The sequence below is a fragment of the Muscardinus avellanarius genome, assembly GCF_963383645.1.
Source record: "Muscardinus avellanarius genome assembly, chromosome: 10".
Classification (NCBI taxonomy): domain Eukaryota; kingdom Metazoa; phylum Chordata; class Mammalia; order Rodentia; family Gliridae; genus Muscardinus; species Muscardinus avellanarius.
Window position 1 is genome coordinate 65,596,313 of NC_137796.1, and position 26,811 is coordinate 65,623,123.

At 41.1% G+C, this 26,811-nt stretch overlaps 1 protein-coding gene and 1 pseudogene across 2 annotated transcripts in view; both read left to right on the top strand.

Annotated features, from left to right (window-relative positions):
- The window catches only part of LOC308268624 (leukocyte immunoglobulin-like receptor subfamily A member 5), a gene marked incomplete at both ends in the record, with an annotated part of 464,412 nt that overhangs the window by 288,015 nt on the left and 149,586 nt on the right, over positions 1-26,811 (top strand). The window lies entirely within an intron of this gene.
- On the top strand, positions 49-1,161 carry LOC308268080 (UV excision repair protein RAD23 homolog B-like; annotated as a pseudogene). The gene is made up of 2 exons: positions 49-819; positions 933-1,161. The product of its transcript is annotated as a UV excision repair protein RAD23 homolog B-like (transcript).

Here is a 26,811-nt window from a genome sequence, read left to right on the forward strand (position 1 = left end):
ACTGATATCAAAGAATATAAAATTCATGAGAAAGACTTTGTGGTGGTTATGGGGATAAAACCCAAAGCAATGTCAACACCATCACCAGCCTACAACTCTGCAATCAAATCCTGCCACCACCACAGTTAGCTCCTCCACAGCAATAACTGTGGCTCGGGCCCAGCCTCCACCCCGCTGTGGCTCCCACTTCCACACCTGTGTCCACCACTCTAGCACCAACCACAGCATCCTCTGAGCCTGCGCCGCTAGTGCAGCTCAGCAAGAGAAGCCTGCAGAAAAGCCCGTAGAGACACCAGTGGCTACCAGCCCAGCATCATCTGACAGTACATCAGGAGATTATTCTCAGTCAAACCTTTGTGAAGACGCAACAAGTGCTCTCGTGACAGGTCAGTCTTGGGAGAACATGGTAACAGATATGATGTCAATGGGCTATGAACGAGAGCGAGTAATTGCAGCCCTGAGAGCCAGTTTCAACAATCCTGACAGAGCAGTGGGGTACTTTTTAATGGGAATCCCTGGAGACAGAGAAAGTCAGGCTGTGATTGACCCTGCTCAGACCCCTAGTACTGGGATGCCTCAGTCTTCAACAGTGGCAGCAGCTGCAGCGACTACAACTACAAGTTCTGGAGGACATCCCCTTGATTTTTATATGAAATCAGCCTCAGTTCCAACAGATGAGACATATTATTCAACAGAATCCTCCCCTGCTTCCGTCACTGCTACAACAAATAGGTCGAGAAAATCCTCAATTACTTCAGCAAATTAGCCAATAACCGGAGCATTTTATTCAGACATTAAATGAACTAGTTCAAGAAGCTGGTTGTCAAGGAGAAGAAAAAGGAGGAGGAGGAGCTGAGGAAGGAGGAGGAGAGTAAGGAGGAGGAGAAAGAGGTGAAATGGAGGTGGAGGTGGAGGTGGAAGTGGAGGTGGAGGTGGAAGTGGAGGTGGAGGTGGAAGTGGAGGTGGCACTGGAGGAATTGCAGAAGGTGGAAGTGAGCATTGAACTACATTCAAGTAGCACGCCAGGAAAAGGAAGCTATAGAAAGGTTAAATGCATTAGGATTTCCTGAAGGACTTGTGATACTGGCATATTTTGCTTGTGAGAAGAATGAGAATTTGGCTGCCAATTTTCTTCTACAGCAGAATTTTGATGAAGATTGAAAGGGACTCTTCTGGATCTCAGACTTCACACCAGTGCATTACACTTACTTTGTGCACTGGATTGTCTGGGATGACTTGGGCTCATATCCGCAGCACTCGGTATACGGTAGTAGATTATTGGAGTGGGGAGGGAGGGATCTAGGCTATAGGGCAGGGATAATGTCTGCTTCAATTAGCAGATGCCACAAATCCCCACAGTGAAAAATATACAACCAAAATGATCAGCTTTTGCAGGTCTTTCTTCCTCTATAAGACAGTAGGTTTTCCCTAGGTTTCACTCTTTTTAGTATACTAGATCCAGAAATTTAGTGCAATGCCCTGCTTTATATTTCTTTAACCTAACATTGGTTTCTGAATCTTTGCTACATAAAATTTACAGTCTCTGTTTTATGGCAACACTGGATAATGCTTTTTAAAATCGAAAAATATTGGAGCAATTTTAAACAGAAATCCAATTTATTGATAGTAATTGTTGCTGCTTCACACAATTAAAAAATTAATGTGTACGGAAGCCCATTCTTTCATGTTAAATACTTGGGGTGGGAGAGGCAGAAAGAAAATTTTTCTTAAATTGAAAATAATTACTGCTCGGGATTCCGGGCGGTGGTTGTGCGCGGGGCACGCCAGCCGGGGCCCAGGTCGCAGGACTCTGGGCCCTGGGCCAAACTGCGCGTAGCACGACAGACCCCTGGAGAAACTGGGCCCAGTAAGACCCTGGGTTCCGGGAGGGGGTTGCGAGGGGCACGCCAGCTGGGGCCTGGGTCGCAGGACTCCCGGCCCCTGGCTGGAACACGAGTAGCACGCCAGACCCCTGGAGAAACCAGGCCCAGTACCCTGGGACCCGGGCGGGGGTCAGGCGGGGCACACCAGCCAGGGCCCGGGTCGTGAGACTCTGGGCCCCGGGCCGAACTGCTTGTAACACGCCAGACCCCTGGAGAAACTGGGCTCAGTACCCTGGGTTCCGGGAAGGGGTCGTGCGGAGCATGCCAGCTGGGGCCTGGGTTGCAGGACCCTGGGCCCCAGGCAGAGTAGTGCGGATCACTCTGGACCCATGGGGAAACCAACTGGGTTACAGTGCTACTGAGTGAGTGCCTGATCCCACTACCTCCTCAAACCACATATACTGTCATCTCTTATTAAAAAAAAAAAAAAAGGAACAGAAAAAGAAAAAGAAAAATATCGGAGAGGAGGTAAGAAAGCCATTATGGATGCCAGGACACTGGAGATGCAAACAAAACTTATCTAAATGCACTGGAACTTATGGAAAAATTCCCCGTGAAGGAGGACTGCTATCTCTCTATATTGTTAAGAATCTCGGACATCACCTGTAAGGAGAGAGTTTAGCAGAGATCAAAGAGAAAGGCGGTGTTGAAAGAGGTCTCCGCGATGGTGATGGAGACTTGTATTCAGGAGAAGCAGAAACCGGATCCCACCAACCTTATTTTTTTTGGAGAAATTACACCAAATGTCGAATGCTACCATCACGCATGCTTAGGAACACTGGACAACATTCAGAGTGGAAAAAGAGCCTGGGAAGGATTTGAAATGGTGGAGGCAGTGGCAATGGCAGTGGCCAGTACTCAGGGGAGGCAGAGATCTGATACATTACACCTGGAACCTTTGAAATAATAACCACAGAGACAGTGATCGGAACCTGCTGAGGGGTTAGGCAGGCGCCGGGGCCAGTGGCCGACATCGGAGCTTGCTGTGAGGCAATGCCACTACTGAGGCCTCCGTGGCCGGGATTGGAGCCTGCCGAGGGGTTAGACTGATGCTGGGGCCAGCGAGGCTGGCATTGGAGCCTGCCATGAGGCAAGGCTGGTGCTGGGGCCTCCGAGGTTGGGTCCGGAGCCTGCTGAGGGCTTAGGCCGGTGCTGGGGCCAGCGAGGCCGGCATCGGAGCCTGCCGTGAGGCAAGGCCGGTACTGGGGCCTCCGAGGCCAGGATAAGAGCCTGCCGAGGGGTTAGGCCGGTGCTGGGGTCAGCGAGGCCGGCATCGGAGCCTGCCGTGAGGCAAGGCCAGTGCTGGGGCCTCCGAGGACAGGACCGGAGCCTGCTGAGGGGTTAGGCCGGTGCTGGGGCCAGCGAGGCCGGCATCGGAGCCTGCTGAGTGGTTAGGCCGGTGCTGGGGCCAGCGAGGCCGGCATTGGAGCCTACCGTGAGGCAAGGCCGGTTCTGGGGCCTCCGAGGCCAGGATAAGAGCCTGCCGAGGGGTCAGGCTGGTGCTGGGGCCAGCGAGGCCGGCACCGGAGTCTGCCATGAGGCATGGCCAGTTCTGGGGCCTCCAAGGCCGGGATTGGAGCCTACCTTGAGGCAAGACCGGTACTGGGGCCTCCGAGGCTAGGATAAGAGCCTGCCGAGGGGTTAGGCCGGTGCTGGGGCCAGCGAGGCCTGCATCGGAGCCTGCTGTGAGGCAAGGCCGGTACTGGGACCTCCGAGGCCGGGATAAGAGCCTGCCAAGGGGTTAGGCCGGTGCTGGGGCCAGCGAGGCCGGCATCGGAGCCTGCCATGAGGTGAGGCCAGCATTGGAGCCTGCCTTGAGGCATGGCCAGTGCTGGGGCCTCCTAGGCCGGGAGTGGAACCTGCCAAGGGGTTAGGCCGGTGCTGGGGCCAACGAGGCCAGCATTGGAGCCTGCCGTGAGGCTAGGCCGGTGCTGGGGCCTCCGAGGCCGGGATTGGAATCCTGCCAAGGGGTTAGGCCGGTGCAGGGGCCAATGGCCAGTATTGGAGCCTGCCGTGAGGCAAGGCCACTCCTGTGGCCTCCAAGGCCGGGACCTAAGCCAGCTGAGGGGTTAGGTCAGTGTAGGGGCCAGCGAGACCAGAACCGGGGCCTCCCATGAGGCAAGGCCGCTGCTTGAGCCAGCGAGGTCTGGATCATTCCACTGAGTAGCCAGGCCACTACTGGGGCCGTCAAAAGTGGGATTGGTACTTGCAACGCAGCATGCACAGAGAAATATCGCAGAAAATATAAATCAGATGCTTCTCTTAATGAGCAATAACTAGGAGGAAAGGGGCAACAGGACGAGGTTGAGCTATATAAAGGGCCCTATAGTGAAGCAACTAATGTGACCAATCAGAGGGTATGTAATAGTGGAGGACAGAGCCTCTTTAAAACACAGGAGGTACATAAACAAATGTATCAAAGTTAATCACCAAAGAAGCGTGGGATGGAGGGAGGGGGAGGGAATGGGATGGGGGCTGGAGGAGGGCTAATTGGATGATGTGTGCTTGTATATCCTCTCAAGTCTTGTACTCCAATGTGATTGATATATGACTACAATGCACCAATTTAAAAAATAAATTAATTAATTAAAAAAAGAAAATAATTACTGCTCTTTTAAAATATCTTGATCATTGAATGTGAGACCCTTCTAACATGTTTTGAGAAGCTGTACAAATATAGGCAGAGTTATTTTCCTGTTTACATTTTTTCTTTGTTTATTTTGGGGAAAATTTGGTAGTTTTCTAATTACTGTTTACTTCATGGTTATATTGCAGTAAAAGATTTGAAACAAAAAAATAAAGAATAAAAATAGGGCTGGGGGTTTAGCTCAGATATAGAGTGCCCCTGGGTTCAATCCCTGGATCAAAAAAATAATTAAGAAATGAGAGATCTAGGCCAGTGTGCATGATGTTAGTTCTTATTTGGTAGGCTGAGACAGAGGGATGACAGATTGGAAAACAGCCTGAGCACTTAGAGAGACATTATTTGTATCAAAATAAATAGGCTAGAGATATAGTTTGTATGTAGATTACACCTGGGTTCAATTTCCAGTATTTCGCCCCCATCCTCCAACACACACACACACACACACACACACACACACACACACACACACACACCACCCTACCAACTGAGATAGTGGAAAATGGCAGAGGCAGGTTGCCCCATTGACTCTCATCATGGTGCTGAAAGTTGAGTTTCATGGCAACGCCCAGGTTGGTGCTACCACTGGTGACCATGAGAGCCTATCTCCTTGGACTGGGTCTTGAGAGCAAAAACATACACAGGGCCAGGTGTCTTGGGCACATCCAGAGTTCAAGAGCCAAGAATTAACAAGATACAGATGAGGTCCAGACAAACCATAAAATGTAGACATATATAAATATATATTTTTAGTACTGGGGTGAAATCCAGGACATTCTACTTTTGTGCTACACACCCAGCCTATTTTATTCTTTTATTTGAAACAGCATCTCACTAAGCTGGAAAGGGCCTCACCAAGTTGCTGAGGCTGCCATGAAGCGGCTATTCTCCATCTCAGCCTCACAGGTACTGGGATTATAAGCATGTGTCATGGCAGGCAGCTCATCTTCCATATTTTAACTTAGTATTTTCCAAGCAATAAATTGAGAAATATCTAGTCCTCCTTTTCCTCCTCCTCTTCTTCCTCTTCCTTCTTTTATCTCTCTTGTTTTCTACCATCACCTCTTTTACTGTCTCCTTTTTTCTCAGCTGATTTTAGATGTCCCTCAATTTCTGATTTGGCTATGTCCCCCCCAAAAAATCATAGGCTGAAAATATTGTGGCAAAAAATGCAGTTCACACACCTAACCCAACAAAGATCAAAGTATCATTTATGCACCATCATAAAGTTGAAAAATCAGCCACACATGGTGGTGCACACTTGTAATTCCAGTACCTGGAAGGCTGAGACAGGAGGACCTCAGGTTTATGCCCAATCTCAGCTACATAGTGATGTCCTCCACAAATTAGTGAGACCCTATTTTTATTTTTATTTTATTTTATTTTTTTGCTTTATTTAAGTGCTTATTTATTTATTTTAATTTTTTTAATTGGTGCACTGTATCCATACATCATAATGGTATAAAAAAAACTTTTGTAGACATACATGCACACACCGCCCAGTTAGCCCCTACCCAATCCCCACCCCGTTCCCTCCCCATCCCTCCTTCCCATGCTTGGATTAGTGTTTGACATCTAGTATTATAGCAATTTATCTAAAATTAACAATGATAATCTCACATAACAGTTTCATTTGTCTGATACCAAGCTTTTGATGACTTAAAGATAACATTTCAATATTTCTTTTTGCTTTCTTTCTTACCAGAGAATATTTTTTCTTTTTTTTAGGTGTAACTATCACACATTTATTTATTTATTTTTCAGAGAAAATCCTATCCTAATATGGAATATGGACTCTAGATACCCAAAACGATCTTGAAAATGAACAAATCTAGAAGATGTATATTTTCTGATCTCAAATGTTATAAAGCTACAATAATTGAAACAGTGCAGTACTGTTATAAAGGCAGATATACAAACCATTGGAGTTAAATAAAAGCCTAGAGATAAATTCTTCCCTATATTGTCAAGTTATTTTTGACAAGGTTTCCACAGACATTTGGTGGAGGAAATAATAATCTTTTAACTAAATATTGTTGAAAAATAATAATTACACGAAGAAGAATAAAACTGGACCCCTACCTAACACCATATACAAATATTAACTCAAAATAGATAAAAGACCTAAATATAAATCTTAAGACTATAAACTTTTAGAAGAAAATCTGGGTCATAAAACCTCATGACATTGAAATTGGCAGTGTTTTCTTGGATATGATTTCAATGGCACAGGCAACAGAAGAATATACAAACTCCCTAAAAAATAAAAAAAAAATTGTATATCCAAAGACAATGTAGACAGAGTTAAAAGTTACTGATAAAATGGGATAAAATATTTCCAAATGCTATATCTGAAGGTATATTAATATTCCAACTAGAAATCCTAAAAATTAGCAACAATGAAAGCAAAAAATACAATTTAGAAATAGGTAAAAGACTAACATAAATAATGAATCTCCACAGATAACCAATCTTAGTTGTCTGTTGGATGGAAAATCTTTTTTCTCTGGTTCTGGTGTGTGTTACCTGTTTCTTCTTTGTAGTTAATCTCTTTGAGTATTTTCTCCAGTGCTGGTTTTGAAGACATAAATTCCTTGAGTTTCTGTTTATCATGGAAGCTTCTTATTTCTCCATCTAATTTGATAGAAAGTTTTGCTGGGTAGGAAATTTTTGGCTGGAAGTTGTTTTCTTTCAGAGTTTGGAATATGTTACTCCAAGCCCTTCTGGCTCTCATGACTTGGTTTGGGAAGTCTGGAGTGATTCTAATTGGTTTGCCTCTGAATGTCACTTGGCCCTTTGTTTTTGTTGCCTTTAAGATTCTCTGCTTGGCTTCCACATTACATTTTGACAATTATGTGGCGTGGGGATCCTCTTCTCCGATCCTGTCTAAAGGGCATTCTATAAGTTTCCTGGACCTGTGTATCAACCTCTTGCTCTATATTTGGGAAATTTTCTGCTATTACTTCCTTGAAGATATTACTGATCCCTTTGGTTTCACCTTCTTTTCCCTCCTCTATTCCAATTATTCTTAGGTTAGCTCTCTTGAAATGGGCCCATATTTCTTCAATGTCAGATTCCTGCTGTTGGATTTTTTTTTCTAAATTAGAAACTATGCGTTCATTTTTGGAGTAATCGTCTTCTAGGAGCGAGATTCTATTCTCTATGTGGTCTAATCGGTTGTTTATACTTTGAATTGAGGCCTTTACTTCATTGATTACATCCTTTATCTCTCTTTGGCTCTCTGAATTCTTTTTGAAACACCTCTATTATTTCTGCAGTTATTTTCCTGATATGATCTTCTAGAAATATCTGAATTTCTGTTTTATCAGGTTCTGATGTTGTGGGCATTCACTTCTCCATTGTTATTTCTCTTTCCCATGATTTCGGAAGTTTGTGCCTTTTCTGGGTTCTTCCCTTGGGTCACTACGACTTCACTTAAGGTGCTCTGGATCTCGAGTCTGTGGTATCTCAGTCACCACTACTCCTTTACTGGGTTGTATCGCAAAATCTCAGATGCAGGGAGTCAATCGAGGCTGCTTTAGACCATGGGGGGTGCCAGGCTGGGTGTTCTCCTGCATGGAGTTGTGACTATGGTGTGATATCTCTGCCACCGCCACTCCCCCACTTGGTCAAGTCCCTGGGAGTCAGTGCTGGGATTTCTCCTCTAGGGGCCACAATTTGACTCACTGTTCTTGAGTGTGCCAATGGAGCTGTAGTGGACTTGGTGAATTCGCTGCTGCCACCCCGGTGGCAATATGGCGCTGCTGTCACGCCCTCAGCTGTGAGGCTGGCGTATTTCTTCTCTGTTTTTGAGCTTTGCTCTGAGTCCCTGCAGGGTGCGCTGAGCCCAGTCCCTGGGAGCTTTAGACACTCCCTGAGCCGAAAAATCTGCCGAATCCCGCCTGGCTGATCTGCAGTGGCTCACCTCGGATTGCTGTCCACCGCTCCTCTCTGGAGCCTGGTGGGCTGTTGAGTGCATTGGTCTGGTGCCATCCGGTGAAGTCGCCACTGCTGCCGGCAGTATGGCGCTGCTGCTGTGTCCTCGCCCGTTAGGCCAGCGTATCTCCTCTCTGGCTCTGAGCTCTGTTCTGAGTTCCCCTCCTCTCTGGAGCATGGTGCTGGAAGGAAAGATGGCGTCCGTCCCTATTTTTAAATAAATTATAAAAAATAGGGGTGAGGCTCATGTTCAAAGTCAGCCTCAGATACTTCATAAAGCTCTCAGCAAATTTTGAGAACATGTCCCTAATAAAAAACATAAACAAGATCTAGGAGTATAGCCCAAAGGTAGAAGGCCCCTGTGTTCCATCCACAGTACCCCCCACACACACACAAAAAAGAATGAAAATATGGCTGGGTTTTTGAGTCAGAGGTGTAATGCCATTAGTTCAATCTCCAGTACCATAAATAAATAAATAAATAAATAAATAAATAAATAAATAAATAAAGTTTTAAAATCATAAGGCCAACCATTTAAAGTTGGAAACTATCTATAATCACAATAATAGCTGCAAATAGCTTTCAGTAATTGGAACATTTCACAAATGTTTTTGAAGATCATCTCAAATCCCCATGCAAATGCTGTCACTGTACTTACACATGACATGATAATCACCTGCCAGCAAGGACATGACCTCATGGCGTCCAAACCTTTATCTCTGTGACAAGTCAGGCTCTCGTGCAGAAATGCACTGACTCTGGCCATGTGAGCCACTGCCCGAGCAAGACACAGCATTGGGTAAGCTGACATTCTTTTAGGCAGAGAACTATATTCTTGGAGAAATAGAATGTTTGTTATTTACAAATATGTTGTAGGGCTCTAACTCTTTGCTTCCCTCAGGATCAAGACTGAACATAGGAAATATGTAGCAGAGCCAGGCATGGGGGTGCACACCTGTAATCCCAGTACTTGGAAGACGGAGTTAGGAGGATCCCAGGCTCAAGCAATACAAAGGGCTAGGGTGTAGCTTAGAGGTAGAATGCCACTGGGTCAATCTGCAGTATGTATGTATGTATGTATGTATGTATGTATGTATGTATGTATGTAAACAGTCTGATATATTTGAGAGATATTATCTGGAGTTCCTGAGACATAGCATTACCTCAGCCTTCCTATCTCGGGGCCTGACATCCCTTGTTCACCTCTGTCACAGCCCCACCTGCACTGGCCTCTCTGAATGTGTACAGCGACTGCACAGTCTTTGCTCTCCTGTGTATGCAAGGGTCTGGAGCATGTTCAGCACTTGGCTCCTCTTTACACCCCTGTCACCTGCTGACAATGGCTACTTAGGACAAGAAAAGGAGACTTGTGGTTGTAGCACATTTTGCTTTGGTTGGCTATGGCAGCATGCCTCGGAAAATTCTGCATGATGTGTGCAAAACCATCCCCTCCACCTCTTATTATAGGTTCTGGGGAGTAGGATGCACTTCAGTGTGCCAATAATTTCATGTCTACAGAAATTTTGTGGTGTTAGTGTGAATGTAAGCTTTACCTCCCAATTTGAGAAAGAGAATCTTGTTTTTACAAACAGTGACTAAGCATTTTCAAGGCTTAGAGAGTAGGAAAAATCCTGGCTAGTCCCTGGATTCATGTCTAAATGCAATTCTGTACTGACCTGGGTTTAATAGTGCCTCAGTGGGGCACACCTTGGCTCCTGCTCCAGACTCGGAATCCAAAGCTGAAGCTTTCTCAAGCTGCTGCTCCACTCAGCCTGAGCTGGTCCCCTTGTTCTGCTGTGATGGCTGAGGTCATAGCCAGAGGAGGAGGGAAGATTGCCTGCCAGGAGCCCAGCAAGTCAAGGGTGTGTGTGTGTGTGTGTGTGTGTGTGTGTGTGTGTGTGTGCGTGCATTGAGGAGTAGCCAGGGGTTTAATTCAGAGCCATTCTTCCTCGTATTTACACATCTAGCCATTTTATTATTTTAATTGATTGATTGATTGATTGATTGCAGTGTTGAGGATTGAAGCCAGGGGCATTCTACCTCTGAGCTACACCCTTGGCCCTATTTTTTTCTTTATTATGATACAGGGTCTCACTGAATTGCAAAGGGACTCACTAACTGGCTGAGGCTGTCCCTGAACCACGATCCTCTTCAGTCTCCCAAATTCTGGGATTACAAGAGTATGCCACCACACTCGGTTTATTTTTCATTTTAAAGTAGGATTTATCTAACTTGCTGAAGCTGGCCTCGAATCTGTGATCCTCCTTTCTCAACCTCCCATGTACTGGTATTAAAGGATGTCCTGCCAAGCATCACCACCTTATTCAGAGATAAAACTCCCCTGGGTTCAATCCTCAGTACTGCACCAAAAGAAAAAGTAACAAAGGAAGAAACAGGGGAAAGGAGGAAGAAAACTTAGAAGGCTTTCACTTTCATCTTACTTTAAATAATGTCAAATGAGAAAGCATAATTAATTCATTTTACTTTTGTGTAGACAATGAAAATGCAAAGTTCTCATAAGATTAGTCATTGCATAAAGTGAAGCTATAACCCTAAATTAAACATTTAGCAAAAATCATAGTGTGTGTGTGTGTGTGTGTGTGTGTGTGTGTGTGTGTGTGTGTGTGTGGTACTGGGATCTATGAATGGAACCCAAGGGCATTCTCCCTCTGAGCTACATCTCCAACTCACCCCCTTATTCCTATCATTCTTTAATTTTGAAACAGGCTCTCACTAAGTTGCAGAGAGCCTCACTAAATTGCTGAGGCTCGCTGGGAACCTGTTTTCCACTTGTTTCAGTCTTCCAGATACTGCGATTACAAGTTGCACCACCATGCCCAAATGAAATGTATTTTTATATTAAAATAACTTTAATTTGCATAGCCAGGGTATCTCCTGAGGGGGAAAACATGTTATATTTGTGAAGGAATTTTTGTTTTCTCCTGCGAAATTCTTGTTTACATCATTTCCTTCCTTACAAAACATGCTTCAGCCAGGTTTGGTGATGCACACCTGTAATTCCAGCGACTGGGGAGACTGAGACATGAAGATCACAAGTTCAAGCCTTTCAGGACAATGTATTGAGATCCTGGCACAAAAGCACCCCACCCAACAAACAAAAAACTTTTAACGGTATTTATTTATTTGTTTATTTATATTGCAGTAATGGGGATGGAAACCAGAAGCATTCTCTCCCTCTCTCTCTCTCTCTCTCTCTCTCTCTCTCTCTCTCTCTCTCTCTCTCTCTCTCTCTCTCCGTCTTTCTTTCTTCCTGAGTCTGGACATAGAACTCAGAGGCATTTGACCTCTGAGCTACACCCCATGCCCTTTTTAGTTTTTGGTGGTACTAGGGGTGGAACCCAGGGGCTTTACCCCATGCCCCCCTTTTTTTCGGCAGTACTAGGGGTGGAATCTGGGGGCTTTCTACCTCCGGGCTTTACTCCCAGAACTATATTATATTTTACTTGGAAACTGGTCTCACTAAGTTGTTGAGAGCCTCACTAAGTAGTTGAAGCTGGCTTCAAACCTGTGCAATTCTCCTGTCTCAGCCTTCCAAGCGTGGGGATTACAAGCATGTGCCACCACGCCCATCCCATGCTTAATTTTTTTATTATTTATTTTGAAACAGGGTCTCCCTGAGTTGAAAAGGGCTTCACTAAGTAGCTGAGGCTATCCGTAAAACATGAGCCTCTGGCCTCCCAAATGCTGGGATTACAAGCATTCGCCACTACGCATGGCTTTATTCTTTTTTGAAACAGGATTTCACTGAGTTGCAAAATGCCTCACTAAATAGTAGCTGAGGCTGTCCATGAACAGCAATCCTCTTGTCTCAACCTCCCAAATGCTGGGATTACTAGTGTGCGCCACCATACCTGGCTCTAGTTAACAGTTTTAAATGAGCATGGGCACTTAAACTGGACACGGTGGCACATGCCTGTAATCCCAGTACTTGGGAGGCTGAGACAGGAAGATCACAGGTTCAAGGGCAGCCTCTGCAAGTAATGATACCCTGATCAATCCAGTGAGACCCTGTTTCAAATAGAAAATCAAAGAAAGGGCTGGGCTTATAGTTCTGCAGTAGAATTCTCTTGGGTTCAATCCTCAGGAACATAAATGATAATAATAATTATAATAATAATTACCTCAAAACCAGGCTTCCTTTTTGCATTTTGCTATATAAAGCATTTCTAAAATTCTGTGTTTTATGTTTTTGTCTTTGACTTTATGTAAGTTGTACTATTTTAAATGCTCTAATATTCTTTTGTGTGTGTGTGTGTGTGTGTGTGTGTGTGTGTGTGTGTGTGTTTTGCTGGGAATTAAAATCAGTGGAATTCTAACCCTGAGATATACCCCCAGCCTGATTTTTACTAAGTAGCTAAGGCTGGCCACGAACCTGCAATCCTCTGTCTCAGCCTCGCAAGGACTGAGATTATGAGCGTGCATCACCATGCCCGGTTTATTTTTTATTTTTAAAATTATTTTATTGGTGCATTGTATTCATACATCTTAATGGGATGCTTGATGGTGGAGACATACATGCACACATCACCCATTTAGCCCTTACACAGGTCCCACCCCATTCTCTGCACTTCCCTCCTCATGTTTGGCTTAGTGATTGATATTGTTATGTTTGTTAAAGTACATCATGAGCATTAGAGATTTCTCTCTTCTTCCTTCTATTCCTTCAGTTAGGGTGCCATATTTGCTCATCTTTAGAATCTCCTTCTTCATAAAGAGTTTCTTTGATTATCCATTTTACCTAGCTTTCGTGTTAGGGAGAGTATCTGATTTCTTATTTTTGTGACTGACTAATCTCACTTAGCATAATGTTCTCCAGTTCTATCCATTTCCCTGTAAATGACATAATTGTGTTTTTCTTTTTTTCCAAGTGTATGTGCCTTTTATTTTTTCCTTTATTCATTAATTTTTAATTTTTTGTTGGTGCATTATATTTATACATCATATTGGGATAAGAAAACCTGTGTGGACATACATGGACAAATCACCCATTTAGCCCCTTCCCAATTCCCACCCCATTCCCTCCCTATCCTTACTTCCCATGCTTGGCTTAGTGGTTGACATCAATATGTTTAAGCACATTGTGTGTTTTAGAGAATTTCCTTCTTCCTTCCTCCCATCACCTCATTTAGGTTGTCTTGTTTACTCCTCTATAGGATTTCCTTTTTCATCTAGAGTTCCTCCTAATACCCATTTCTTCTTAACTTTCACATATTAAGGAAAGCATATGATTTCTTATTTTTTTGTGACTGACTAATCTTGCTTAGCACAATTTCCTCAAGTTCCATTCATTTCCCTGAAAATGATGTAACTGAGGTTTTTTTATAATGGCTGAGTAAAATTCCATTGTGTACATATCCCAGTTTTGTAATCCATTCATCTGTTAATGGACATCTTGGCTGGTTCCATAGTTTGACTATGGTGAATTGTGCAGCTATGAACATAGACACACATGCATTAGTTTGGTAGTTTGGTTTGCTTTCTTTTGGGTAGATACAAAGAAGTGGTATTGCTGGATCAAATGGTAGATTTGTTCCCATTCTTCTGAGGATTCTCCATACTGTTTTCCAAAGTGGTTGCACTAATTTGCAATCCCAACAACAGTGTTTTAGAGTTCCCACTTCTCCACATCCTCACCAGCATGTTTTGTTTTTTGTTTTTTGAATGATTGTGATTCTAGTTGGAGTTAGGTGAAATCTCAGGGGAGTTTTGATTTGCATCTCTCTGATTGCCAATGATGTTGAGCATTTTTTCATGCATTTATTGGCCATTTGCATTTCTTCTTTTGTGAAGTGTCTATTTAGTTCGTTTGCCCATTTTGTTATTGGATGCTTTGTTTTCTTAGTGTTAAGTTTCTTTAGTTCTCTGTATATTCTAGATATTAGTCCTCTATCAGTGGTGTAGGTGGCAAAAATCTTCTCCCATTCTGTTGGCTCTCGTTTGAGGTTCTTGATAGTTTCCTTTGCTGAACAGAAGCTCTTCAGTTTTATGCAATCCCACGTATTGATTCGCCTTTTAATTTGTTGTGCCTTTGGGGTCTTGTTGAGAAATTGTTTATCTGTGCCTATGTGTTGCAGTGTTGGACCTATGCCCTCTTCAAGGAGCTTCAAGGTTTCTGGTTTGATTTCCAGGTATTTGATCCATCTTGAATTGACTTTTGTACAGGGTGAGAAAGTAAGATTAATTTCCAATTTTCTGCATATGGTTAAACAGTTTTGCCAACACCACTTGTTGAACAGGCTATCTTTTCTCCTGTGTATGTTTTTGGCCCCTTTGTCAAAACTCAATTGGCTGAAAGTGTGTGAACTTGTTTCTGGGTCTTCTATTCTGCTCCATTGGTCTATGTATCAATTTTTGTGTCAGTACCATGCTGTTTTTATTACAATGGCTTTGTAGTATAGTTTAAAGTTAGGTATTGTGATTCTTCCTGCATGGTTTTTGTTGCTGAGAACTACCTTGGCTATTCTGGGTTTTTTGTTATTCCAGATAAATTTAAGGCCTGATTTTTCTGTCTGTGAGCAATGTTCTTGGTAGTTTAATGGGCACTGCGTTAAATCTGTAGATCACTTTTGGAAGGATGGCCATTTTAATGATATTTATTCTGCCAAACCATGAACATGGAAGATCCTCCCATGTTCTAAGATCTTCTTTGATTTCTTTTTTCAGTGTTATATAGTTTTCTTTGTAGAGATATTTTACCTCCTTCGTCAAGTTCATTCCTAAGTATTTTATTTTTTTGTGGGAGATCCTGAGTGGAAGTGTTTTCTGAATTTCTTTTTCAGTGGATTTTTGGTTGGTGTACAGGAAAGCTTCTGATTTTTTAAGATTGATTTTGTATCCAGACCCTTTACTGAATTTGGTGATCAGTTTTATAAGTCTTTTGGTTGGGTTTGTTGGGTTTTCTAAATATAGTATCATGTCATCTACAAATAGTGAAAGTTTGAGTTCTTCCTTTCCTATTTGTACTCTTCTGATTTCCTTTTCTTGCCTTATTGCTCTGGCTAGAGTCTCTAGTACTATATTGAAGAGAAGTGGTGATAAAGGACATCCTTGTCTCATTTCTGTTTTTAGGGAGGATTCTTGAAGTGTTTCCCCATTTAATATGATGTTGGCTGTGGGCTTATTGTAGATTGCCTTAATAATATTAAGATATGTCCCTTCTATCCAAATTCTCTGCAGTGTTTTTATCATAAACGGATGTTGAATATTATCAAATGCTTTTTCATCGTTTATTGAAACGATCATGTGATTTTTGTCCTTGATTCTGTTTATATGGTGAATTACATGGATTGATTTTCATATGTTGAACCAGCCTTGCATCCCTGGAATGAACCCTACCTGGTCATAGTGTATGATTTTTTTGATGTGGTTTTGAATGTGTGTTGCTGGTATTTTGTTTAATAGTTTTGCATCCAAGTTCATCAGAGATATAGGCCTGTAGTTGTCCTTCCTTGAACTGTCTTTATTCAGTTTGGGTATTAGTGTGATGTTGGCTTCATAGAATGTATTTGGGAGAGTCCCAGTTTTTTCTATTTTGTGAAATAGTTTGAGGAGTATTGGGGTTAGCTCTTCTATAAAGGTTTTATAGAATTCACTTGGGAAACCATCTGGTCTGGGCTTTTCTCTGATGGTAAGCTCCTTATTGCTGTTTCAATCTCTTTGGTTGTTATTGGTTGATTTAAGTGTTCGATATCTTCTTGACTCAGTTTAGGAAGGTTGTATTTATCTAGGAAGTTGTCGATTTCCTCCAGATTTTCCATTTTGTTGGAGTATAGTTTTTCAAAGTAGTTTCTGATAATCCTCTGGATTTCTACACTGTCAGTAATAATGTCTCCTCTTTCATCTCTTATCTTCATAATTTGGGTTGATTCTCTCTTTTTTTTAGTTAGGTTGGCTAGTGGTTTATCAATCTTGTTAATTTTTCAAGAAACCAGCTTTTGGTTTTGTTGATTTTCTTTATTTTTTTATTCTCTATTTAGTAAATTTCTGCTCTAATTTTAATAATTTCCTGTCTTCTACTGGCTTTGGGGTTCAATTGTTCCTGCTTTTCAAGGGCTTTGAGGTGTGTCATTAGGTTATTTATTTGAAAATTTTCTGTTTTTCTTATGTGAACACTTAGTGCTATAAACTTTCCTCTTAATACTGCTTTCAAAGTGTCCCAGAGGTTTTGATATGTTGTATCTTTATTTTCATTTGTTTCTAGAAATTTCTTGATTTCACCTCTTACATCTTCTATGACCCATTCTTCATTCAGAAGTGTGGTGTTCAGTCTCCACATGTTTATGTTGTTTCTCTTGGTCTTCTCCTTCTCCTTCTCCTTCTCCTTCTCCTTCTCCTTCTCCTCCTTCTCCTTCTCCTTCTCCTTCTCCTTCTCCTTCTCCCTCCTCCTCCTCCTCTTCCTCCTCCTCCTCCTCCTCCTCCTCCTCCTCCTCCTCCTCCTCCTCCTCCTCTTCTTCTTCTTCTTCTTCTTCTTCTTCTTCTTCTTCTTCTTCTTCTTCTTCTTTTTCTTTCTTTTTTGGTGGTACTGGGGTTTCTGGAAGCCCTTCTATCTCCAGCCTACACTCCCAGACCTATTTTATACATTTTTATTTTTTGGAAACAGGTTCTCTTAAGCCAGCGGGGCTGGCTTTGAACCAGCGTGATCCTCATGTCTCTGACTCCCAAGCGTGGGGATTACAACCATGTGCCACCACGCCCGGCTTCTCTGGGTCTTCTTATAGTTAATTTCTAGTTTCATTCCATTATGGTCTGAAATGACACAGGGAAGTATGTAACATTTTTAAAATTGTTAGTGCTCATTTTGTGTCCCAGGATGTGATCTATTTTGGAGATAGTTCCGTGAGCAGCTGAGAAAAATGTAAACTCTGCTGTAGTTGAGTGAAATATTCTATATGTGTCCAACAGGTCCATTTGGTTAATGGTGTTCTTTAATTCTGCGGCATCTTTACTGACCCTTTGTCTGGAAGATTGGTCTAGTGTTGTGAGAGGTGTGTTGAAGTCTCCCAGTATTATTTATTGGGATTTATGTGTGACTTCATGTCACAAAGAGTTTGATTTACGAAAGTAGCAGCACCTATGTTTGGGGCATAGATGTTGATTATTGTTATTTCCTCTTGCTGAATTATTCCTTTTTCCAGTAAAATTTGACCTTCTTTGTCTCTTCTAATAAGTTTGGGTTTGAAGTCTAACTTGTCTGATATCATAGTTGCTACTCCTGCTTGTCTTCAAGTTCCATTGGCATGGATTACCTTGCTCTAGCCCTTTATCTTAAGTTTGTTCCTATCTTTACTTGTAAGGTATGTTTCTTGTAAGCAGATAGATGGATTCTGGCTTTTAATCCATTTTGCCACTTTATGTCTTTTTATTGGGGAGTTGAGGCTGTTTACATTCAGTGTGATTATAGAGAGATAATTTTTAAATCCTAACATGTTAAGATTTTATTTCTGTTTGAGATACTGTTTATTCTTCTTTGCTTAGCTGTCTTCTGGATGGGAACTCTTGTTTCTTTTTTTCTGGCATGCCTTATCTATTTCTTCTTTGCAGATAATCTCCTTGAGTATTTTCTCTAGTGCTGGTTTTGAAGACATAAATTCCTTCAGTTTCTGTTTGTCATGGAAGCTTCTTATTTCTCCATCTAATTTGATAGATCATTTTGCTGTGTAGGAAATTTTTGGCTGGAGGTTGTTTTCTTTCAGAGTTTGGAATATGTTACTCCAAGCCTTTTTGGCTTTCATGACTTGGTTTGGGAAGTCTGGAGTGATTCTAATTGGGTTGCCTCAGAATGTCAGTTGGCCTTTTGTTTTTGTTGCCTTTAAGATTCTCTCTTTGGCTTCCACATTGGTCATTTTGACAGTTATGTGGCGTGGGGATCCTTTTCTCTGATCCTGTCTAAAGGGAGTTCTATAAGTTTCCTGGACCTGTGTATTGATCTCTTGCTCTATGTTTGGAAAATTTTCTGCTATCACTATCTTGAAGAGATTTTTGATCCCTTTGGTTTCACCTCCTTTTCATTCCTCTATTCCAATTATTTTTAGGTTATCTGTCTTACAATGGGCCCATATTTCTTCAATGTCAAATTCTTGCTGCCAGACTTTTTTCTAAATTAGAGACTCTGCATTCATTTTTGGAGTGATCATCTTCTAGGAGCAAGATTCTATTCTACATGTAGTCTAATTGGTTGTTTATACTTTGAATTGAGGCCTTTACTTCAATGATTGCATCCTTTATCTCTTTTTTACTCTCTCTGAATTCTTTTTGAAAGTCCTCTATTATTTCTACAGTTATTTTCCTGATTTGATCTTCTAGAGATCTCTGAATTTCTGTGTTATCAGGTTCTGATGTTGTGGGGTTGTGGGCATTAATTGCTCCATTGTTATTACTCTTTCACATGATTTCAGAAGTTTGTGCCTTCTCTGGGTTCTTCCCTGGGTCACTACAACTTCACTTAAGGTGCTCTAGATCTCGAGTCTGTGGTAATCTCAGTCACCCACTATTCCTTTACTGGGTTGTATTGCAAAGTCTTAGACCCAGGGAGTCAATTGAGGCTGCTTTAGACTATGGGAGTGCCAGGCTGAGCATCTCCCACAGGGAACTGCAACTACAGTGTGATATCTCTGCCGCTGCCACTCCCCCAATGGGTTGGACTGCAAAAATCTTTGACACAGGGAGACTATCTGCGCAAGTCCCTGGGAGTGCAGTACTGAGATTTCTCCTCTAGGGGCCACAATTTGACTCACGGTTGTTGAGTGCACTGATGGAGCTGTAGAGGAGTCGGTGAACTCACTGCTGCTGCTGCTGGCAATATGGCGCCACTGCCATGCCCTCGGCCATGAGGCTGGTATGTTTCTTCTTTGGTTTTGAGCTTAGCTCTGAGTCCCTGCAGGGTGTGCTGAGCCTGGCCCCTGGGAGCATTAGATGCTCCTTCCACCAAAAAAAACTACCAAATTACACCCGGCTGTTCTGCAGCTGCTCACCTCAGCTCACTGTCCACCCCTTCTCTCTGGAGCCTGGTGGGTGATTGCTGGAGCCGTCCAGTGAACTCACTGCTGCCTCTGGCAGTATGGCGCTGCTGCCATGTCCTCGGCCATCAGGCCAGCGTATCTCCTCTGTGGTTTTGAGCTTCATTCTGAGTCCCCCTCCTATCTGGAGCCTGATGCTGCAATGGAAGAATGCGCCGGCACGGCTCCATGCTGCGGCTCCGGCTGCAGCACTGCGGGCTGGTTTCTTTCTGATGTTTGGTTGTTCTTGCAGCCCTATTTTTCTCTGTCCCTTGTATTTACAGTTTTTATTTCTCTGCTGATGGTGTTTTCTGGATATGAGAGGCTCTGGTTTTGTGGTAATAGAGATCGATTGTTAGCGAGACTCGTAAGCGCCACTTTTCTCTGTCTCCATCTTCCCCTAGAAATTTCTTTATTTCACCTCTAATGTCTTCTATGACCCATTCTTCATTCAGAAGTGTGGTGTTCAGTCTCCACATGTTTATGTTGTTTCTCTGGGTCATCTTATAGTTGATTTCTAGTTTCATTCCATTATGGTCTGAAATGACACAGGGAAGTATGTAACATTTTTTAAATTTGCTAGTGCTCATTTTGTGTCCCAGGATGTGATCTATTTTGGAGAAGGTTCTGTGAGCAGCTGAGAAAAATATGAACTCTGCTGTAGTTGGGTGAAATATTCTATATGTGTTCAACAGATCCATTTGATTAATGGTGTTCTTTATTTCTGAGGCATCTTTACTGACGTTTTGTCTGGAAGATCAGTCTAATGTTGTGAGACATGGGTTGAAGTCTCCCAGTATTATTTATTGGGATTTATGTGTGACATCATGTCACAGAGTTTGTTTTATGAAAGTAGCTGCACCTATGTTTGGGGCATAGATGTTGATTATTGTTATTTCCTCTTGCTGGATTATTCCTTTTACCAGTAAAATATGACCTTCTTTGTCTCTTCTAATAAGTTTGGGTTTGAAGTCTAACTTGTCTGATATCATAGTTGCTATTCCTGCTTGCCTTTGTGTTCTATTAGCATGAATTACCTTGCTCCATCTCTTTTACCTTGAGTTTGTTCCTATATTTACTTGTCAGGTGTGTTTCTTGTAAGCAGCAGATGGATGGATTCTGGTTTTTGATCCATTTTGCCACTTTATATCTTTTTATTGGGGAGTTGAGGCCATTTACATTCAATATGATTATTGAGAGATAATTTTTAAATCCTAACATGTTAAGATTTTATTTCACCGGACTTGGTGGCGTACGCTTGTAATCCCTGAGCATGGGAAGTGGAGACAGGAGGATCAGGCAGGTTCGAAGCCAGCTGTGCTGGCTTAAGAGACCCTGTTTCCAAATAAAAAAATATATGAAATAGGTCTGGGAGTGTAGCCTGGAGGTAGAGGGGCTTCCAGGAACCCCAGTACCACACAAAATAATTTTTAAAAGATTTTATTTCTGTTTGAAATATTGTTTATTCTTCATTGCTTAGTTGTCTGCTGGATGGAAAATCTTGTTTCTCTGATTTTGGTGTGTATTACCTATTTCTTCTTTGTAGTTAATCTGTGAGTATTTTCTCTAGAGCTGGTTTTGAAGACATAAATTCCTTCAGTTTGTTTTTCATGGAAACTTTTTATTTCCCCATCTAATTTGTTAGATAGTTTTGATGGGTAGAAAATTTTTGGCTGGAAATTGTTTTCTTTCAGAGTTTGGAATATGTTACTCCACACCCTTCTGGCTTTCATGACTTGGTTTGGGAAGTCTTGGGTGATTCTAATTGGTTTGCCTTTGAATGTCACTTGGCCTTTTGATTTTGTTGTCTTTGAGATTCTCTCCTTGGTTTCTACATTGGTCATGTTGACAATTATGTGGCATGGGGAACCACTTCTCTGACCCTGTCTAAAGGGAATTCTATAAGTTTCTTGGATCTGTGTATCGACCTCTTGCTCTGTTTGGAAATTTTTCTGCTATAACTTCTTTTAAGAGATTATTGATCCCTTTGGTCTCACCTTCTTTTCCCTCCTCTATTCCGAGTATTCTTAGATTAGTTCTCTTAAAATGGGCCCATATTTCTTTAATGTCAATTTCCTGCTGTTGGATTTTTTTCTAAGTTATAAATTATGCATTCGTTATTGGAGTGATCATCTTCTAGGAGCGAGATTCTATTCTCCATGTGGTCTAATCAATTGTTTATAGTTTGAATTAATGTCTTTACCTCAATAATTGCATCTTTTATTTCTTTTAGACTCTCTAAATTCTTTTTTATGGTCCTGTATTATTTCTACAGTTATATTCCTGATTTGATCTTCTGGAGATCTCTGAATTTCTGTGTTATCAAGTTTTGATATGGTGGGGTTGTGGGCGTTTATTGCTCCATTGTCTTTCCTCTTTTCTTGATTTCAGAAGTTTGTGCCTTCTCTTATTTTTTCCCCAGCCCACCACGACTTCACTTAGGGTGTTCTGGATCTCGAGTTTGTGGTAATCTCAGCCGCCACTACTCCTTTACGGGGTTATATCACCAAGTCTAAGACCCATGGAGTTAATCGAGGCTGCATGAGACTGTGGGGGTTCTGTGCTGGACATTTTCCCAAAGGAAGCTGCGACTAGGGTGTGGTTTTTCTGCCAATGCTACTTCTTCACTGGATTGGACTGCAAAATCTCAGACCCAGGGAGATTATCAAAGCTGTACAAGTCCCTGGGGGTATAGTGCTGGGATTTCTCCTGTTGGGCCACAATTTCACTTACGGTTGTTGTGAGCATTCTTCTGGAGCTGTTACGGGTGTGGTGAACTCACTGCCACTGCTGGCAATATGGCACTGCTGCCACACACTAGACTGTGAGGCTGACGTAATTCTTTTCTGATTTTGAGCTCCATTCTGAGTCTGTGGAGGGTGTGATAAGCTTGGTCACTAGAAGTTTTAGACGTTCTTTTCACTGAAAGCCCTGCTGAATTACACCCAAATGATCCACAGATGCTCTCCTCAGCTCCTTGTTTACCTTTCTTCTCTGAAACCTGATGCTGTGAGGGAAAATGGTGCCGGTGCGGCTCCACCGCTGCTACATAGGCTGCTTTGTTTTCTGGTCTCTGGTTGTTCTTCTAGTCTTCTTTTTCTCTGTCCCTTGTATTTACAGTTTTTATTTCTATGCTGATAGTGTTTTCTGGCTATGAAAAATGCTGATTTTGTGGCAATAGAGATCAAGTATTAGCAGAACTTGTAAATCCTGCTTTTCTTAGTCGCCATCTTCCTGGAACATTGTGTTTTTCTTTATGACTGAGTAAAATTCCATTGTGTACATATCCAATAGTTTTGTAATTTGTTTATCTGTTGATGGATATCTTGGCCTGTTTCATATTTTTACAATGGTGAATTGTGCCTCAGTGAACATAGATATGTATGTATTAGTTTGGTAGTTTGGTTTTCTGTCTTTTCTGTAGATACCCAGGAGTGGTATTGCTAAATCATAAGGTAACTTTATCCCCATTCTTTTGAGGATTCTCCATACTGTTTTCCAATATGGTTACACTAATTTGCAATCCCACCAACAATGTATTACAGTTCCCACTTCTGCACATCCTTGCCAGCATTTGTTGTTGTTTGTGTTTTGAATGATTGCCATTCTACTTGGATTTAGGTGAAATCTCAGGGTAGTTTTGATTTCCATCTCTTTGATTGCTAATGAGGTTGAGCAGTTTTTCATGCATTTATTGGCCATTTGAATTTCTTCCTTTTTGAAGTGTATATTTAGTTCATTTGACCACTGTTGATAGTGTAATTTGTTTTTTTAGTACTGAGGTTCCTAAAATCTATGTATATTCTAGATATTAGTCCTCTATAAGAGGAGTAGTTAGCAAAAATCTCCAACTCTATTGGCTCTTGGTTTTGGTTCTTGATAGTTTCCTTTGCTGTACAGAAGATTTTCAGTTTAATGCAATCCCATATATTGATTCATCTTTCAGTTTCTTATACCTTTGGGATCTTGTTGAGAAAGTTTTTAACTATGCCTATGTTTTGCAGTGTTGGATCAATGCCTTCTTCAAGGAGTCTCAATGTATCTGGTCTAATTTGTAAGTCTTTGATTCATCTTGAATTGACTTTTGTATAGAATGAGAAAGTGGGATTCATTTCCACATTTTGCATATGGTTAACCAGTTTTGGCAACACCATCTGTTGAAGAGGCTATTTTTTCCAGCATGTATTTTTCGCCCCTTTGTCAAAAAGTAATTTGCTCTATATGTGGGCATTTATTTCTGAGTATTCTATTCTGCTTCATTGGTCTGTGTATCTGTTTTTGTGCCAGTACTATACTGCTTTTATTACTATGGCTTTGTAGTATAGTTTATTTTTTTAATTTTTTTTATTGGTGCACTGTATTCATACATCATAGTGGGATACAAAGAAAACTTTTGTAGACATATATGCACACATCGCCAGTCAACCCCCACCCAATCCCCACCCCATTCCTTCCCCATCCCTCCTTCCCATGCTTGGCTTAGTGGTTGACATCTAGTATTATAGCAATTAATCCAAAATTAAAAATGATAATCTCACATAACAGTTTCATTTGTCTGATACCAAGCTTTTGATGACTTAAAGATAACATTTCAATATTTCTTTTTGCTTTCTTTCTTACAAGAGAATATTTTTTCTTTTTTTAGGTGAAACTATCATATATTTATATATTTATTTTTCAGAAAAAATCTATCCTAATATGGAATATGGATTCTAGATACCCAAAACGATCTCGAGAAAGAACAAAGTTAGAAGATGTATATTTTCTGATTTCAAACCATATGAAGCTACAATAATTGAAACAGTGTAGTACTGTTCTAAAGGCAGATATATAAACTATTGGAGTTAAATAAAAGCCTAGAGCTAAATTCTTCCATATATTGTCAAGTTATATTTGACAAGGTTTCCACGAACATTTGGTGGAGGAAATAATAATCTTTTAACTAAATATTGTTGAAAAATTAAAATTACATGGAAAAGAATAAAATTGGACCCTTACCTAATCCCATATACAAATATTAACTCAAAATAGATAAAAGACCTAAATATAATTCTTAAGACTATAAACTTTTAGAAGAAAATCTGGGTCATAAACCTCACGACATTGAAATTGGGAGTGATTTCTTGGATATGATTTCAATGGCACAGGCAACAGAAGGGTAAACAAACTCCCTAAAAAATAATTAAAAAATATTGTATATCCAAAGACAATATGAACAGAGTTAAAAAATGCTAATTATTATCACCATAATGCTAATAATTATCTGGTAAGAGAAACAGTATTACTATGTAGGAAACATTCAGACTTGATATTGAAAACTTATTTTGTCCCTGAATTAGGTAACAGATGATTTTTACTTTAGCTTCATTTTCAGTGTGAAATATTTTAGAAAGTTAATACACAATTACATGAGGGTCTGGGCTGTAGATCTGTAGGAGAGCATAGGTTTATCTATGTGTGGCCTTAGATTCATCCCCCAGACACCTTCCTCCCTCAAAATACTGAATGAGAATAAGAAAATATTCATTGTAGCCGGGCATGGTGGCACACATTTGTAATCCCAGCATTCAGGAGGCTGAGACCCGGAGGATCTAGGTTCGCGGACAGCCTCAGCTACTTAGTGAGGCCCTCTTCAACTTAGTGAGACCCTGTTCCAAAATAAAGAATAAAAAATAGAGCAGGGGGTGTAGCTCAGAGGTCAAATGCCCCTGGGTTCCATCCCCAGACCCACAAAAAAAAAATTTATTGTTGATTTTAAAATAATTTTTAAGTTTAGAACTGAAGAGTACTTAATTTCTCCAGGATATTATCATTCTTTTATATATTAATTATTAAGTTGTATTAAAGTTTATTAATAAATTATTTTAAATTTTAAAAAAAAGTTACTGATAAAATGGGATAAAATATTTCCAAATGCTATATCTGAAGGTATATTAATAGTCCAACTAGAAATCCTAAAAATTAACAACAATAAAAGCAAACAATACAATTTAGATAGGTAAAAGACTAACATAAATAATGAATCTCCACAGATAACTAATCTTATTTGTCTTTTGGATGGAAAATCTTGTTTCTCTCCCTCCCCGCCCCTCCCTCCCTTGCTTGGCTTAGTGATTGACTTTGATATGTTTAGTACTTTATGTGTTTTAGAGATATTCCTCTTCCCCTCTCCTTTCTCCTCCTTTAGGTTGTCTTGTCTGCTCCTCTATAGGATTTCCTTTTTCAAGAGTTCCTCCTATGACACATTTCTCCCTAACTCTCACATATTAGGGAAAGCATCTGATTTCTTATTTTTTGTGACTGACTAATCTTACTTAGCATAATGTCCTCCAGTTCCATCCATTTCCCTGAAAATGATGTAATTGAGTTTTTTTTTGATGGCTGAGTAAAATTCCATTGTGTACATATCCCACCGTTTTGTAATCCATTCATCTGTTAATGGACATCTTGGCTGGTTCCATAGTTTGGCTATGGTGAATTGTGCAGCTATGAACATAGACACACATGCATTAGTTTGGTAGTTTGGTTTCTTTTCTTTTGGGTAGATACCCAACAGTGGTATTGCTGGATCAAATGGTAGATTTGTTCCCATTCTTCTGAGGATTCTCCATACTGTTTTCCAAAGTGGTTTCACTAATTTGCAATCCCACCAACAATGTCTTAGAGTTCCCACTTCTCCACATCCTCGCCAGCATCTGTTGTTGTTTGTGTTTTGAATGATTGCCATTCTAGTTGGAGTTAGGTGAAATCTCAGGGTCGTTTTAATTTGCATCTCTCTGATTGCCAGTGATGTTGAGCATTTTTTCATGCATTTATTAGCCATTTGAATTTCTTCTTTTGTTAGTGTCTATTAAGTTCATTTGCCCATTTTGTTATTGGATGCTTTGTTTTCTTAGCGTTGAGTTTCTTGAGTTCTCTGTATATTCTAGATATGAGTCCTCTATCGGTGGTGTAGGTGGCAAAAATCTTCTCCCATTCTGTTGGCTCTCTCTTGATAGTTTCCTTTGCTGAACAGAAGCTCTTCAGTTTCATGCAATCCCATGTATTGATTTTCCTTTTAATTTGTTGTGCCTTTGGGGTCTTGTTGAGGAAATGTTTGTCTGAGCCTATGTGTTGTAGTGTTGGACCTATGCCCTCTTCAAGGAGCTTCAAGGTCTCTGGTTTAATTTCCAAGTCTTTGATCCATCGTGAGTTGACTTTTGTACAGGGTGAAAAAGTGGGATTAATATCCAATTTTCTGCATATGGTTAACCAGTTTTGCCAACACCATTTGTCGAAGAGGCTATCTTTTTTCCAGTGTATATTTTTGGCCCCTTTGTCAAAAATCAATTGG